Below are 19518 nucleotides of genomic sequence, written 5' to 3'. Positions count from 1 at the left end.
AACTAACATTTATATTTATGTTATTTAAGTTATATATGGTCGGTTATACCGCCTGAATTATATTTCTGTAATCTAACTTTTATTAACTCCACTAACATTTATATTTATGTTATTTAAGTTATATATGGTCGGTTATACCGCCTGAATTATATTTCTGTAATCTAACTTTTATTAACTTCACTAACATTTATATTTATGTTATTTAAGTTATATATGGTCGGTTATACCGCCTGAATTATATTTCTATAATCTAACTATTATTAACTTCACTAACATTTATATTTATGTTATATATGGTCGGTTACACCGCATGAATTATATTTCTGTAATCTAACTCTTATTAACTTCACTAACATTTATATTTATGTTATCTAACATTTATGATTACTTATGCAATTAATCATTATTTATTTCATGCATACTAATGTTTATTCTTAAATTTATTATTTATGCATAATATGTTTATTCTCTTAATCTTCGTATTTATACTAAATGTATTTATACTAAATGTATTTTATAGTAATCATATTTATACTAATAAAATTCTTTTATTAAAATTATTTTTAATACAATGAGTACATAACAGTCGTTAACGTCAACTAACGACGTTACAACGGTCATATATACATAACGGTTGTTAACGTTAACTGACGACGTTACAACGACTATATTTTTCAAATATAAAATAAACATCTCTGTTTTCACATTTTCACAAATCAATCTTCATTTTCTCAGATTGCCACCCTTAAAAATTTTTGTAAAGATGATTCACACAAGGATGATTTTTCCGATTGTATTGGTCATATTAACTATCATCATTGTTGCTAATATACCACCGGGTGAACCTATATTCTATCATGCCCTTGTGGTTTTATTATTTGTAATCATACCATTATTATGTTGTTTGCTACTTATGAATTTAAAATGATTCTAATTTCATGTTGTTAGAAATTGATTATGATTATAATTTATGTTGTTCATCTTTCTAAAAATAGAAAATGTCAAACTTATTAAAGCTTGAGTTTGATGCCCTAGACGTATCGGGAACAAACTACACATCATGGGTCATGGATGTAGAAATAAATCTTGGATCATTGGGTATTCTAGAAACTTTAAAAGAAAACAATACTTGTTCTGATCAAGATAAATTAAAATCAATTGCTTTTATTCGCAAACATATTGATATCACCTTAAAACATATGTATCTCACTATCAAAGATCCACATGTTTTATGGGAAAGTATCAAGAGTAGATTCGATAATCAAAAGGAAATATTACTCCCAGCTGCGAGGGAAGAATGCAGAAATCTAAGGTTCCAAGACTTTAAAAAGGTAAGTGAATACAGCTCGGCCATGTTCAAGATCCGTTCAAAGCTTCAATTCTATGGTCAAGAAATAAGTTATGCTGATATGATGGAAAAAACTTTCTCCACAATACATTCTGCAAACATTACTATACAAGAAAATTTAAGATTGCAGAATTACAAAACTTTTTCCAAACTTCAAACTTATCTCTTAGTTGCAGAAGTAAATAAAAAATTACTGATGAAGAATCAAGAATCTCGTCCTACGGGTGCGCTAGCATTCCCTGAAGCTAATGCTATTAACAATAATAATAAAAAAAGAAATGCACCTGGACGAGGACGTGGGCGAGGTCGTGGTCATATTGGCCAAAACCATCATCATGGAAATTACCATAACAATAATAAAAAGCATAACTATGTTCGAAATCACCCTTATGGTAATGGTCGTGGTGGTGGTCGTGGTCATTGATAAGACTAAAAAGGAACATATATTTCATAGCAATATCCCTCCTAAATAATAGGTTTTCATATGTAATTGTATTATATTTTCATTGTAATTGTTTAAATAAATAAGTACGAAGACAAAAGGTGAAAACGAAGATTTGAAGACACAAACGTTCAAAAAGCTCAAATGTACAAGATACAATTCAAAAGGTTCAATTTATTGATGAAAAACGTCTAAAAATGACAAGAGTACAAGTTACAAAACGCAAAGTACAAGATATTAAATTGTACGCAAGAACGTTCAAAAATTCGGAACCGGGACATGAGTCAACTATCAACGCCCGACGCAACGGACCAAAAATTACAAGTCAACTATGCACAAGAATATAATATAATATATAAATAATTATATTAATTATTTATATTTTATATTTATATATTTATTATGTCGACAAGCTAGGAGCCAAAAGTTTGTGAGCTTGATTTTCAAACTCCACGACTCGCGGAGTTTGCAGGCTTAAAACTCCATGACTCGCGGAGCTGTCAGAAATCAAAACGCTTATAAAAGGTCACGAATTCTGCGAATAAAAATAAATAATAATAATAATACTCCGTAGTATAATATAAATAAATATATAATATATATATATATATATATATACATATATATATAGTATAGATTAGTATTATATTAGATTAGTTTGGGTTATGTAAAAGTTATTTTTACGGGTTTTAAAGTCGGAGCTCTGTTCGTGTACCACTACGCGATAAATAATCAATGTAAGCTATGTTCTCCTTTTTAAATTAATGTCTCGTGCTTAAGTTAATATTTTGCTTATTTGAGCCGAAGTAATCATGATGTTGGGCTAAAAATTAAAGACAGGGTAATTGGGCTTTATACCATAATTGGGGTTTGGACAAAAGAACGACACTTGTGGAAATTAGACTATGGGCTATTAATGGGCTTTATATTTGTTTAACTAAATGATAGTTTGTTAATTTTAATATAAAGATTTACAATTGGACGTCCCTATAAATAACCATATACACTCGATCGGACACGATGGGCTGGGTATTTATATGTACGAATAATAGTTCATTTAACCGGATACGGGAATGGATTAATAGTCACTAGAATTATTAAAACAGGGGTGAAATTATGTACAAGGACACTTGGCATAATTGATAACAAAGTATTAAAACCTTGGGTTACACGCAGTCGATAACCTGGTGTAATTATTAAACAAAGTATTAAAATCTTGTTACAGTTTAAGTCCCCAATTAGTTGAAATATTTGACTTCGGACATAAGGATAATTTGACGAGGACACTCGCACTTTATATTTATGACTGATGGACCGTTATGGACAAAAACTAGATGGACTTATCAAATAATCCAGGTCAAAGGACAATTAACCCAGGGTAATAAATAATCAAAACATCAAACATCATGGTTACGGAAGCTTAAATAAGCATAATATATTTTATTTCATATTTCCTCGTACTTTTATTTATTGTCATTTTAATTATTGTTATTTATTTTATATTGTTAGTTAAATATCATCATTTACTTTACGCTTCGTTTAAAATATAAAATCGACAAACCGGTCATTAAACGGTAAAACCCCCTTTTATATATTATTAATATAATATATTTTGTATGAATATAATTGTTTAAAGTATAGTGTGCAATAAGCCCGTTCCCTGTGGAACGAACCGGACTTACTAAAAACTATACTACTCTACGATTAGGTACACTACCTATAGTGTTGTAGCAAGGTTTAGGTATATCCCATTTGTAAATAAATAATTAAAACTTGTGTAATTTGTAACGTATTTCGTAGTAAAATATAGTACTATCACGTACCCCCACGCTATGACATCAAGTTTTTGGCGCCGCTGCCGGTGAACTCGGTGAAACGCTATATGTTTAATTTATTTTTGTATAAATATATTTATATATCATTTTAGAAAAACAATATAAAATTTAAAAAAAAAAACGTTTTGCAAACTCCGCGACTCGCGGAGAATTGCTGGTACGAGGAACCGCGACTCGCGGAGCCGCCCTGACCAGCCTGACCAGAAACCCTATTTTGCATTAATTACGGAATATTATTAATTATTATTATTTATAAACCCTATTTAATTTATTATTATTAATATTTAGTTTTAGTTTTTAAATTAATTTGTATTTTGTATTTTAATTAGTTTTATTATAAATAAAAATTAATACTTTTATAAAATAATAAAGATAAAAATAATATTTTTATAAAAATTGTACTTTTTACAACTTTAAGTTTATTTATTTTTTTTTTATTTTTTTTAGCATAATATTTGTATTTTTATTGTTCGCAGCTAGTTTTAAATTTAGTATTTTGCCATAGTTTATTTTTATTTCTAGTTTTTTTTTAAGATTTGCCGTAAAATCCCTTAAGTGCTTTTTCTTTAGATTAAAATTTAGGCGCTTTGGAATTTTGCGATGCCGTTTTTCGCTTTAGTTTTAAATAGATTTTAGTGCCTTTAAGTAATTGCCGTTTTCTGAATAAAATTGCATTTACCTTTAGACCTTTAGGGGCAACTTTTTAGATATAATTTTTAGACTTTTAAGTTTCGACGTTTTTCTTTCTTATTTTTATTTTTCGACGTTTTTCGACGCGCATTCTTTTTCTTTCTTATTTCTCGACGCTTTAATTTCTAGGACTTAGAAATTTTCTCTATTTCCTATCTAATATCTCAAACGGAAAGAAAAATTATTTAAGTGGTTAAATTAATGGACGTTGACAATTTTCTGCTTCGTAGTAATAGTTGGATTTGTTAGTGGCTGAGTTGTGAGCTTCCGATTTAAAGGGTTCTGGCTCCCTGCTGCATCTTTTGGCTATTCGAAACGTGGCCAAAAGCAGAAAAGTCTATTAATTGGACAACTTATATAAGTTTTTCTATTTTTATAACTAATAGGATAATTAGTAATTACACCACATTGTAGCTAAAATTTGGCCATCGCAATAAAATGGAAAATTTTGAAAACAAGGCTATGGAAACTCTTTATGACATCCGAAATCAATTTAATCAATACTCTCAAACGGGTGTTGATGACAATTCGTTCGGTCAATCTTGGATCACAAATGACGAAACAATAACTGGTTGTGAAATCTGTGGAGATTATCACTCAACATGGGAATGTTTTTATTACGTTCCTATGGAAAATTATGCACCCATGGAACCTGAATGGAACGATTATGAAGAATACAATTCAAATTGGGATTATTCCCAAGAATATTTCCAAACTCAACAACCAGAAGACGAGGAAAATTATGTGTCTGAAAATCTTTTAGACAATATGAAAATCAAACTCGAAGAACTTGATGCTCAAAATGAACAAATGAGAGAGTTTGTAAATAGGCAAGCTGAAACTCTATCAGATTACACACTTGTTGATCTGTGGAGTATTGTGCAAGAAAATCTCATATCATCAAATTTTGATGAATTCGAGAGCTTCGAAATCACCAATTATCCCGATGATACTTTTTATTCAGTTTTACCAATTTCACAACATATCGACACATTAGCCTCTACCAACGAAATCATCGATCCATCAATGGATGAAGAAGAAGTAAGGGTGACAAATTGGTACTCTTGGGAAAACGATAACGTTGAAAATTTTACCCTCGAGACCAAAATGGTGGGACCAATAAGTACCATTAATGAAGAAGAATTTGCTTCGATCCCGAAATTCACCATTCCACAACCTTCCAACTCAATATTCTCAATAGACAAGTCATCTACCAAAGATGAACTACAAGCTATAATAGATATTGACACCTTAAATTTCACCCAATTGGGTAATAGAGGTGAAACCTTTAATCCCGAGAATAAAAGGAAGGAAATGTTGGGAATTGTCCACCCTATAATATATATGTCGGTGTATATCGATCCATTTAACCAAGAACCAGAAAAGAGACATATCCATTTACTAAAAGCTACACTTAAAAAAGAATTAAGTAGTGACGATCGGGTGGTTCTAAACTTTAAACCCATTTATATATTTTATACCACCCGAGATGTAAATAACTGGCTCACTATTCTAATTCGTGGAACTTATTCTACCGACTTCACATGGCGTCAGCTAAGTGTAGGGAAGTCTAACCCCACTTAACGTTAAATTAGGGGTTCGGGTTAGTGCATAACTCGTTAATAAAAATGCATGATTAGGGTAAAAGACGCTTTTTCAAATATTAGTAAACAGTTCAGAAAAGCAGCCGTTTTTGAAAAAAAGCATGTGTGATAAAACAAGAAGGAATGAACGATGAGGCGCGCCAACTATCATTCAACGAGCTTTAAAATTACAAACTGTGTATTTTCAATCACTTTTCTACACTAATCACCCTCATGAATTTATAATTATAGTCTGATTTCATGCAAATGGGGGCATTGCATGATCTCAAGTGTGGGGAAAGGTTATAAATTCTCTCGGGTCTATTCCTGGCTTATTTTCTAAATTTTGTGAAAATTTTAAAAAAATTTCAACTAAATGAATTCAAAATCATGTTTATACATATTTATGAACGATGAAAACTAGGTGTTAATACCGAAATTATCGTTACCTCGAAAAGGACATATATTGAGAAACAACTAAAACGCTTGAATTTATTTATTTAAGATATAAAAAGACGCATGAAAAAAGCGAAGTGTGGGGAGAATGTACCTAGTTATTCAATTAAAAACTATCTAGCACATGTTTCCGTAAAGTTATTGCAGGTGCTTTTGTTTTGGACTAAATTAACTATTTTACCCGATGAAAGAAAAGAAAAGATGGATCTACACGATGAATCAATTCCATCATTAAAAGGAAGTAAAGTCTTTCGAAAAAGACACGCGCTTCTTGATTTAGGTCAAGAAGTTGTCGTCCAGACCAGCTGTAGGTTGACGAAAAATCTAGAAAAGTCATCACTAAAATCAGCAGGAAATCCACGGACCTCAGCATCAAACAGGGTCGCCAAGTGGTCAGATTTATCCTAACCATGAGAAGGATTTATCTCGTACAATGGAGGGATACCGTGCAAATTAGCTTGATAAGACTAATGAATCAGATCCCCAGAAAGGATAATCTCCTTAAAAGATCAAAAATCAGCTTTTAAGACTGATATTACTCAATCCTTGAGATTGACCTTAAAGATTGAGAATTCAAACTCATGGAATTCAATGATATCTAAACTCGAGCTTGAACGAGAAAATATTTTGATCAAAATTACAAACCGATTTGTTTTCTGAAAACCCATTTTTAATGCGTTCATTACCATTGAACGTAAAATCCTGAGAATTCATTGGAATTCATTAGGTCACCTGAACCAAATCGGGTGTCAACCGTAAGAACGGTGGTTGCATATCATGGTCAAAGACAGGACCTTGTGCCAGACCGAAAAATCATAGGATGATCTTTACTATTGCTCCTACAAAGGATAGTAATAGCATCCGACACGTTATAGACCAAAATTAAAAGCATGTCAGGAGACATTGCCTTAACAGTTGCTTGTTCAACGCTTTCCTTTACAACCGGACGGTAGTTTACCGAAAGGTAATATACGGAGCAAGTATACTCGACGTGTTGCTTTCCTAATACAAGGTTAGCAAGTGGGTGACACAAAACCATAAGTTTTGAGCTAAAATTTTCAAATCTGAAACCCACAAAACCCACAAAAATATTTTGCAACACCGGTGAAGGGTTATTCCGGAAAACTTATCTAGGGTAAAAGCTAGATTGAATTTTCAAAAGATCAAATATTTTCATAAAGATCCAATTTCCCTAGCGGATCTAAATTTTCATAGTCATATGGGACTGTAAACCGCCTTTCAAATGTGCATTTGCTTTGGAAACCTAAAGTAAATCGGCTATTTGATTGCAAGTGTCGTTGACCTAAACCCGAGGCAACTGTGGATGACACAGCCACCTTTAACCATGGTTCTATCGTTACTATCATTGTTTATACCACCATATCAAAATCACTGATGTACAAAGTGTGATGAATAAAAAAGTGATTCATGTATGTTTTTATTTCAAGTTCAGTATTGCTTGAGGACAAGCAACGCTCAAGTGTGGGGATATTTGATAAGGCTAAAAAGGAACATATATTTCATAACAATATCCCTCCTAAATAATAGGTTTTCATATGTAATTGTATTATATTTTCATTGTAATTGTTTAAATAAATAAATGCGAAGACAAAAGGCGAAAACGAAGATTTGAAGACACAAACGTCCAAAAAGCTCAAATGTACAAGATACAATTCAAAAGGTTCAATTTATTGATGAAAAACATCTAAAATGACAAGAGTACAAGTTACAAAACGCAAAGTACAAGATATTAAATTGTACGCAAGGACGTTCGAAAATTCGGAACCGGGACATGAGTCAACTATCAACGCCCGACGCAACGGACCAAAAATTACAAGTCAACTATGCACAAGAATATAATATAATATATAAATAATTATATTAATTATTTATATTTTATATTTATATATTTATTATGTCGACAAGCTAGGAGCCAAAAGTTTGTGAGCTTGATTTTCAAACTCCACGACTCGCGGAGTTTGCAGGCTTAAAACTCCACGACACGCGGAGCTGTCAGAAATCAAAACGCTTATAAAAGGTCACGAATTCTGCGAGTAAAAATAAATAATAATAATAATACTCCGTAGTATAATATAAATAAATATAATATATATATATATATATATATATATATATATATATATATATATATATATATATATATATATATAGTATAGATTAGTGTTATATTAGATTAGTTTGGGTTATGTAAAAGTTATTTTTACGGGTTTTAAAGTCGGAGCTCTGTTCATGTACCACTACGTGATAAATAATCAATGTAAGCTATGTTCTCCTTTTTAAATTAATGTCTCATGCTTAAGTTATTATTATGCTTATTTGAGCCGAAGTAATCATGATGTTGGGCTAAAAATTAAAGACATGGTAATTGGGCTTTGTACCATAATTGGGGTTTGGACAAAAGAACGACACTTGTGGAAATTAGACTATGGGCTATTAATGGGCTTTATATTTGTTTAACTAAATGATAGTTTGTTAATTTTAATATAAAGATTTACATTTGGACGTCCCTATAAATAACCATATACACTCGATCGGACACGATGGGCGGGGTATTTATATGTACGAATAATAGTTCATTTAACCGGACACGGGAATGGATTAATAGTCACTAGAATTATTAAAACAGGGGTGAAATTATGTACAAGGACACTTGGCATAATTGATAACAAAGTATTAAAACCTTGGGTTATACGCAGTCGATAACCTGGTATAATTATTAAACAAAGTATTAAAATCTTGTTACAGTTTAAGTCCCCAATTAGTTGAAATATTTGACTTCGGACATAAGGATAATTTGACGAGGACACTCGCACTTTATATTTATGACTGATGGACCATTATGGACAAAAACCATATGGACTTATCAAATAATCCAGGTCAAAGGACAATTAACCCAGGGTAATAAATAATCAAAACGTCAAACATCATGGTTACGGAAGCTTAAATAAGCATAATATATTTTATTTCATATTTCCTCGTACTTTTATTTATTGTCATTTTAATTATTGTTATTTATTTTATATTGTTAGTTAAATATCGTCATTTACTTTACGCTTCGTTTAAAATACAAAATTGACAAACCGGTCATTAAACGGTAAAACCCCCTTTTATATATTATTAATATAATATATTTTGTACGAATATAATTGTTTAAAATATAGTGTGCAATAAGCCCGTTCCCTGTGGAACGAACCGGACTTACTAAAAACTATACTACTCTACGATTAGGTACACTGCCTATAGTGTTGTAGCAAGGTTTAGGTATATCCCATTTGTAAATAAATAATTAAAACTTGTGTAATTTGTAACGTATTTCGTAGTAAAATATAGTACTATCACGTACCCCCACGCTATGACATCAGTCATAATGGTTACGGTGGTCGTGGTCGTGGACAAAGAAATAATAATCCACAAAATTATAAATTTCAACCACCATACAATCCCACAAATCATAATGTTGAAGGAAGCTCTTCAAAGAATATTGAAGATTCTTGTTATCGATGTGGTAAAATTGAACATTGGTCTAAAAACTGTTGAACAAATCAATATTCTGTTAATCAATATCAGGAATCCCTAAAAGGAAAAGGAAAAGGAAAAGAGGCAAACTTTGTGGATGACCTTGATACAAAAATCACTGAGCCAACAAGTGACTACTTTAATGAATAAATTTCCTATTATAAGTCCATATCAAATAAATGGATGTAGATTTACGATCTATACCATATCTACTTTACTATATGTTTCCTTATTATGTATTTTCATTTATAACATATTTTTGAATGTAATATATTGATGAATTATGTACTCATTATTTGTTTCTCATATTTTGAAGTTCATGATGTACACTACTGGAGTGCAAAATCAGTCAAATGGTGGGGATCTTTGTATTGCAGACAGTGGTGCCACACACACTATACTCAAATCTAAAAAATATTTCACTGATTTTAAAGCAACAGAAGGAACGGTACATACTATATCAGGTCCTGCGGATTTAATAAAAGGAATGGGAAAGGAAAAATTCATGTTACCAAATGGTACAAATTTTCTGATAAAAAATGCCTTATTTTCTCCCATGTCAAAGAGAAATTTGTTAAGCTTCTCTGACATATACCAAAATGGATATGATTATCAGTCAGTGACTACAGAAAATGATAAATATTTAAGTATCACTGACAAGAAGCATGTGATTGAAAAACTATCAAGAATTAGTTCTGGATTACATTATACATATATAAATGTACCAGAAACACACATGGTAGTTAATGAAAAGGCATGTGATCCTGTAATGATAAATCTGTGGCATGAAAGATTAGGCCACCCAGGATCAACAATGATGAAAAGAATAATTCAAAATACAGATGGACATCCATTGACGGATCAAAAGATCCCTCATGATGCAATTATTTGGAAAATTGATAATAAGACCATCACCTCTTAAGGTTGAAAAAGAATCACCAATGTTTCTTGAAAGAATTCAAGGTGATATATGTGGACCAATTCATCCACCATGTGGACCATTTAGATATTTCATGGTCCTAATAGACGCATCTAGTAGATGGTCTCATGTTTGTCTATTATCAAGTCGAAACATGGTATTTGCAAAATTTCTTGCTCAAATTATTAAATTAAGAGCACATTTCCCTGATTATACTATTAAAAGGGTGAGATTGGATAATGCTGGTGAGTTTACATCTCAAGCATTTAATGATTTTTGCATGTCTATTGGGGTTGTTGTTGAACATCCTGTTGCTCATGTACATACACAAAATGGTTTAGCCGAATCACTAATTAAACGATTGCAGTTAATAGCTAGACCATAAATAATGAGAACAAAACTCCCAGTATCTGTATGGGGTCATGCAATTTTACATGCTGCATCATTAATTCACATTAGACCAAGTGCAAGTCATACATATTCTCCCATGCAACTTGCTTTTGGCCATCAGCCAAATATTTTCCACCTTAGAACATTTGGTTGTGCGGTTTATGTTCCTATCGCACCACCACAGCGCACTAAAATGGGTCCTCAAAGAAGGATGGGAATGTATGTTGGATATGAAACATCTTCAATCATAAGATATATTGAACCCATGACGGGTGATGTTTTTACAGCATGTTTTGCTGATTGTAACTTTAATGAAACATTGTTCCCTAGATTAGGGGGAGAAATAAAAAATAAAGAAAATGAGGTTTCATTGTGTGAACCTCAATTAATATATCTTGATCCTCGCACAAAAGAATGCGAGACCGAAGTTCAAAAAATAATGCATATGCAAATAAATTGCTTGATGCATTTACAGATACAAAAAGAGTGACTAAATCATATATACCAGCAGCAAATGCTCCAGCTCGAATTGAAATTCCAAAAGCTGGCAATAATGTCGCTCTTGAGTCTTTGCCACGCCAGAAACGTGGAAGACCAATTGGTTTCAAAGATAAAAATCATCGAAAAAGAAAATCAGCTGATAATGAGGTAAAAGAAAGTGTTCAAGAAGAACCACAAATCAATACTCCTTCTGCAGAGGAGATTGATGATGTCAATACGGAATTTTCAATCAATTATGCACATTCAAAAATATTATGGAACCGAAATGAAATGAAAAATCTTGATGAGATATTTTCATATAATGTTGCATATGACATCATGAATGATGATGATGATCCAGAACCAAAATCTGTCATGGAATGTCAAAATAGACATGATTGGGATCATTGGAAAGGAGCAATATGAGCTGAATTTGAATCGCTCAATAAAAGAAAAGTTTTCGGATCTATCAATCTCACACATAAAGATGTGAAACCTGTGGGATATAGATGGGTTTTTGTGCGAAAAAGAAATGAGAAAAATGAAGTTACAAGGTATAAAGCTAGACTTGTAGCTCAAGGTTTTTCCCAAAGACCAGGAATTGATTATGAGGAAACTTATTCTCCTGTTATGGATGCAATTACTTTTAGATACTTAATCAGCCTGGCAGTTTCTAAAAATTTAGAAATGCATCTCATGGATGTTGTGACTGCTTATCTATATGGATCACTTGATTGTGATATATATATATATATATATATATATATATATATATATATATATATATATATATATATATATATATATATATATATATATATATATATATATGAAGATACTTGAAGGATTTAAGGTATCAAAAACAACCAATGCAAAACCCAAAGAAATGTACTCAATCAAGTTACAAAGGTCTTTATATGGGTTGAAACAATCGGGTCGCATGTGGTATAAACGATTAAGTGATTACTTGATAAGCAAAGGGTATACCAATCATCTTATTTTCCCATGTGTATTCATTAAGAAAACAACATCCGGATATGTGATCATAGCCGTTTATGTCGATGATCTTAACATCATAGGTACAAATAAAGAGATCCATGAAGCCATTCAACTTCTAAAGAAAGAATTTGAAATGAAAGATCTCGGAAAACCAAGTATTGCCTTGGTTTGCAGATTGAGCATATGCCTAATGGTTTACTTATACATCAAACAACTTACGGAAAAGATTTTAAAACGTTTCAATATAGACAAGGCAAAACCATTAAGTACTCCTATGGTTGTTAGATCACTTAATGTTGACACTGATCCATTTCGTCCCTGTGAAGATCATGAAGATATCCTGGGAACAGAAGTACCATATCTTAGTGCAATTGGAGCTCTTATGTATCTCACAAATTGTACAAGACCTGACATTTCTTTTGTAGTTAATTTGTGAAATGTCCCGTTCATATTGATTATAAACGTTCCATATTAATTGATTTCATTGCGAGGTTTTGACCTCTATATGAGACGTTTTTCAAAGACTGCATTCGTTTTTAAAAATAAACCATAACCTTTATTTTATCGACAAGGTTAAAAGGACACCACCTAGATTATCAGAAATGATAATCGAAAAAAATATCACACTTACACACTACCAATATATATTGGTTTACAATATTAATATGTTACAACAAAGTAAATTTTCGAATGCAGTTTTAAACAATATTATACAAGCATGCTGACTCCAAATCTTGTTCATATATTAGCATGCAACAGCGGAAGCTCTTAATAATCACCTGAGAATAAACATGCTTTAAACGTCAACAAAAATGTTGGTGAGTCATAGGTTTAACCTATATATTTATAAAATCGTAATAATAGACCACAAGATTTCATATTTCAATAAACATCCCATACATAGAGATAAAAATCATTCATATGGTGAACACCTGGTAACCGACATTAACAAGATGCATATAAGAATATCCCTATCATTCCGGGACATCTATCGGACATGATATAAAACTCGAAGTACTAAAGCATCCGGTACTTTGGATGGGGTTCGTTAGGCCCAATAGATCTATCTTTAGGATTCGCGTCAATTAGACGTGCACTAATTCTCAAAATTAGTGATGTTCCCTAATTCTTAGGCTACCAAGCAAAAGGGGCATATTCGGCCTCGATCATTCAACCATAGAAAGTAATTTCATGTACTTGTGTCTATTTTGTAAAACAGTTATAAAGCTGCATGTATTCTCATCTCAAAAATTTTAGATTTTAAAAGTGGGACTATAACTCACTTTCACAGATTTTTACTTCGTCGGGAAGTAAGACTTGGCCACTGGTCGATTCACGAACCTATAACAAATATGTACATATATATCAAAGTATGTTCAAAATATATTTACAACATTTTTAATACGTTTTAATGTTTTAAATATTTTCAGTCAGTTGTCCTCGTTAGTAACCTACAACTAGTTGTCCATAGTTAGATGTACAGAAATAAATTGATATATATTATCTTGACCCAATCCACGACCCAGTGTATACACGTCTCAGGCTAGATCACAACTCAAAGTATATATTTTTTTTGGAATCAACCTCAACCCTGTATAGCTAACTCCAACATTACTGCATATAAAGTGTCTATGGTTGTTCCAAATAATATATATAGATGGGTCGATATGATATGTCAAAACATTTGCATACGTGTCTATGGTATCCCAAGATTACATAATATATTAGAATACATGTATAATACAATATAAGTTAGCTAGGATATGATTTGTATAGAATTGTTACAATATTTCCCGTAGCTACAACAATCAAAAAATATCCAATCTTGTTTTACCCGTAACTTCTTCGTTTTTAAATCCGTTTTGAGTGAATCAAATTGCTATGGTTTCATATTGAACTCTATTTTATGAATCTAAACAGAAAAAGTATAGGTTTATAGTCGGAAATATAAGTTACAAGTCGTTTTTGTAAGAGGTAGTCATTTCAGTCGAAAGAACGACGTCTTGATGACCATTTTGTAAAACATTCTTCCACTTTGAGTTTAACCATGATTTTTGGATATAATTTCATGTTTATAAGAAAAATCATTTTCCCAGAAGAACAAATTTTAAATCAAAGTTTATCATAATTTTTAATTATCAAACCCAAAACAGCCTGCGGTGTTACTACGACGGCGTATGTCTGGTTTTACGGTGTTTTTCGTGTTTCCAGGTTTTAAATCATTAAGTTAGCATATCATATAGATATAGAACATGTGTTTAGTTGATTTTAAAAGTCAAGTTAGAAGGATTAACTTTTGTTTGCGAACAAGTTTAGAATTAACTAAACTATGTTCTAGTGATTTCAAGTTTAAACCTTCGAATAAGGAAGTTTTATATATATGAATCGAATGATGTTATGAACATCATTACTACCTCAGGTTTTGTGGATAAACCTACTGGAAATGAGAAAAATATATCTAGCTTCAAATGATCCTTGGATAGCTTGAAAGTTCTTGAAGCAGAATCATGACACGAAAACAAGTTTAAGTAAGATTTTCACTCGAAATAAGATTGTTATAGTTATAGAAATTGAATCAAAGTTTGAATATAAGTATTATATTATATTAGAAAGATATATTACTGTAAATAAGAAAGATTTCTTGAGGTTGGATGATCACTTTACAAGATTGGAAGTAAGCTAGCAAACTTGAAAGTATTCTTGATTTTATGAAACTAGAACTTATAGAATTTATGAAGAACACTTAGAACTTGAAGATAGAACTTGAGAGAGATCAATTAGATGAAGAAAATTGAAGAATGAAAGTGTTTTTAGGTGTTTTTGGTCATTGGTATATGGATTAGATATAAAGGATGTGTAATTTTGTTTACATGTAAATAAGTCATCAATGATTACTAATATTTTTGTAATTTTATGAGATATTTCATACTAGTTGCCAAATGATGGTTCCCACATGTGTTAGGTGACTCAAATGGGCTGCTAAGAGCTGATCATTGGAGTGTATATACCAATAGTACATACATCTAAAAGCTGTATATTGTACGAGTACGAATACGGGTGCATACGAGTAGAATTGTTGATGAAACTGAACGAGAATGTAATTGTAAGCATTTTTGTTAAGTAGAAGTATTTTGATAAGTGTCTTTAAGTCTTTCAAAAGTGTATGAATACATATTAAAACACTACATGTATATACATTTTAACTGAGTCGTTAAGTCATCGTTAGTCGTTACATGTAAATGTTGTTTTGAAACCTTTAGGTTAACGATCTTGTTAAATGTTGTTAACCCATTGTTTATTATATCTAAAGAGATGTTAAATTATTAAATTATCATGATATTATGATATATTAATATATCTTATTATGATATAAATACAGTTAAATGTTGTTACAACGATAATCGTTACATTTATGTCTCGTTTCGAAATCATTAAGTTAGTAGTCTTGTTTTTACATTAGTTCATTGTTAATACACTTAATGACATGTTTACTTATCATTTATCATGATTAAACATAGTGTATCAATATCTTAATATGATTCATATGTATTTAGTAAGACGTTGTTATAACGATAATCGTTATATATATCGTTTCGAGTTTCTTAATTCAATAAACTCAATTTTTATGTATATAACACATTGTTAAAATATCTAATGAGATACTTACTTATCATAATATCATGTTAACTATATATATAATCATATATATGTCATCATATAGTTTTTACAAGTTTTAACGTTCGTGAATCACCGGTCAACTTGGGTGGTCAATTGTCTATATGAAACCTATTTAAATTAATCAAGTGTTAAAAAGTTTGATTGCTTAACATGTTGGAAACACTTAATCATGTAAATAACAATTACATTTAATATATATAAACATGGAAAAGTTCGGGTCACCACAGTACCTACCCGTTAAATAAATTTCATCCCAAAATTTTAAGCAGTTGGAGGTGTTGTCGTATCTTCTGGAAATAAGTGCGGGTATTTCTTCTTCATCTGATCTTCTCGTTCCCAGGTGAACTTGGGTCCTCTATGAGCATTCCATCGAACCTTAACAATTGGTATTTTGTTTTCTTAAGTCTTTTAACCTCACGATCCATTATTTTAACGGGTTCTTCGATAAATTGAAGTTTTTCGTTGATTTAGATTTCGTCTAACGGAATAGTGAGATCTTCTTTAGCAAAACATTTCTTCAAATTCGAGACGTAGAAAGTGTTATGTACAGTTGCGAGTTGTTAAGGTAACTCAAGTCGGTAAGCTACTGGTCCGACGCGATCAATAACCTTGAATGGTCCAATATACCTTGGGTTTAAATTTCCCTCGTTTACCAAATCGAACAATGCCTTTCCAAGGTGCAACTTTAAGCATGAACATCTCTCCAATTTCAAATTCTATATCTTTTCTTGTAATGTCAGCGTAGCTCTTTTGTCGACTTTGGGCGATTTTCAATCGTTGTTGAATTTGGATGATCTTCTCGGTAGTTTCTTGTATTATATCCGGACCCGTAATCTGTCTATCCCCCACTTCACTACAACAAATCGGAGACCTGCACTTTCTACCATAAAGTGCTTCAAACGGTGCCATCTCAATGCTTGAATGGTAGCTGTTGTTGTAGGAAAATTCTGCTAACGGTAGATGTCGATCCTAACTGTTTTCGAAATCAATAACACATGCTCGTAGCATGTCTTCAAGCGTTTATATAGTCCTTTTGCTCTGCCCATCAGTTTGTGAATGATAAGTAGTACTCATGTCTAGACGAGTTCCTAATGCTTGCTGTAATGTCTGCCAGAATCTTGAAATAAATCTGCCATCCCTATCAGAGATAATAGAGATTGGTATTCCATGTCTGGAGACGACTTCCTTTAAATACAATCGTGTTAACTTCTCTATCTTGTCATCTTCTCTTATTGGCAGGAAGTGTGCTGATTTGGTGAGACGATCAACTATTACTCAAATAGTATCAAAACCACTGGCAGTCCTTGGCAATTTAGTGATGAAATCCATGGTAATGTTTTCCCATTTCCATTCCAGGATTTTGGGTTGTTGAAGTAGACTTGATGGTTTCTGATACTCCTCTTTGACCTTGGAACACGTCAAACATTCTCCTACGTATTTAGCAACATCGGCTTTCATACCCGGCCACCAAAAATGTTTCTTGAGATCCTTGTATATCTTCCCCGTTCCAGGGTGTATTGAGTATCTGGTTTTATGAGTTTCTCTAAGTATCATTTCTCTCATATCTCCAAATTTTAGTACCCAAATTCTTTCAGCCCTATACCGGGTTCCGTCTTCTCGAATATCAAGATGCTTCTCCGATCCTTTGGGTATTTTGTAACAACCCGTCCTAATCCTCCTGGACGAAGTCATCAACATTTGGTTCCATTGCAATGATCGATTCCAAGATATGTCCTTAACATGAGCAAATGCACAGCGGAAGACTTAATTCGTACCTGAGAATAACATGCTTTAAAAAGTCAACATAAAGTTGGTGAGATATATAGATTTGATGCTAGCAGCGTAATAACTATGGACCACAAGATTTCATATATATAAAAAATATAATACACTCGCAAGTGTATGAAAAGCATTCTAAGTAGTGGGCACCCGGTAACTAGCCTTAACAAGAGTGTGTACCCCTGAGTTATAATAATATGTGCACCGAATCAAGTGCGTTCCGTTAACCTCGAAGTACTAAACACCCGTTCTTCTAGTTTAGTAGTGACTAGAACAACATCTGGGTGGGGGTGTAAAACCCGATAGATCTATCTTTAGGATTCGCGCCTACCAGTTCATAAACCAATAGTTAAAGTTACCAAGCTAGGGGATTTTTGATTCAAACCCATGTAGAACGTAATTTTAGTCACTTGTGTCCATAACGTAAATCATTTATAAAAACAGCGCATGTATTCTCAGCCCAAAAATATTTAAAGTTTAAAAGGGACTATATACTCACCTAATGTATTTTGTAGTAAAATACATATAACACCACTGATCAAATATAAGGTTGGCCTTGGATTCACGAACCTATATCATTTGTATATTCATTAATGCCTATTCTTGTAATCGAATAACTATAACTTTATATATTATGTAATAAATTTGTATATATATATATATATTTGAAAATGGTTTTCATCTTTATAATTGTATATAATAGAAATTCTTAATTTGTTATACACAAATATTTATATAAAGATTGATAATCTAAAACGATACTAATACTAATGATAATAATAATACTTATAATAATTTTAGTAGTTAAAAAAAAATAGTAATCTTAATGTTAATGATAATGATTTTATATTGTAATTAATAAAACAATAACAATATTAGTCTTAATAATACAATAATAATAATAATAATAATAATAATAATAATAATAATAATGATAATAATAATAATAGTTATATAAAAAGATTTATACCCTTTTCTAAAGTTGCTGTAAAAAGAATTGCAGGAGATGGGACTCGAACCCGTGACCTCTAGCTCTCCGTAACACTCCCTTACCATCCAGCCAAATCTGTTTTTCTGTTTTAATACCCTTTTAATTATTTATAATCTATATTCTTTGCTGTTTAGTTTCATCTTCTTCCCATTCAACTCAGACTACTCGATTTATCACCAATCATATCAGAAATTTTAAGGAACCGATTTATAAATGAGGTTGAAAATCGAAAACATATTTTGTGATATCTTAATTGATTAAATAACAGAAGAGTTGAGCAACAGAGAAAAAAAATTTGATACACTAATGAACACAAATACTGATTTCGAGTTTTACAAGGTTTCAAAGCCAAAATTCTAAACGAAATATGTTCCAAATCTTCTTTATAAAC

This window comes from Rutidosis leptorrhynchoides, chromosome 1 (genome assembly GCF_046630445.1).
Source record: "Rutidosis leptorrhynchoides isolate AG116_Rl617_1_P2 chromosome 1, CSIRO_AGI_Rlap_v1, whole genome shotgun sequence".
NCBI classification, from domain to species: Eukaryota; Viridiplantae; Streptophyta; class Magnoliopsida; order Asterales; family Asteraceae; genus Rutidosis; species Rutidosis leptorrhynchoides.
Note: the sequence above shows the minus strand (reverse complement) of the source record.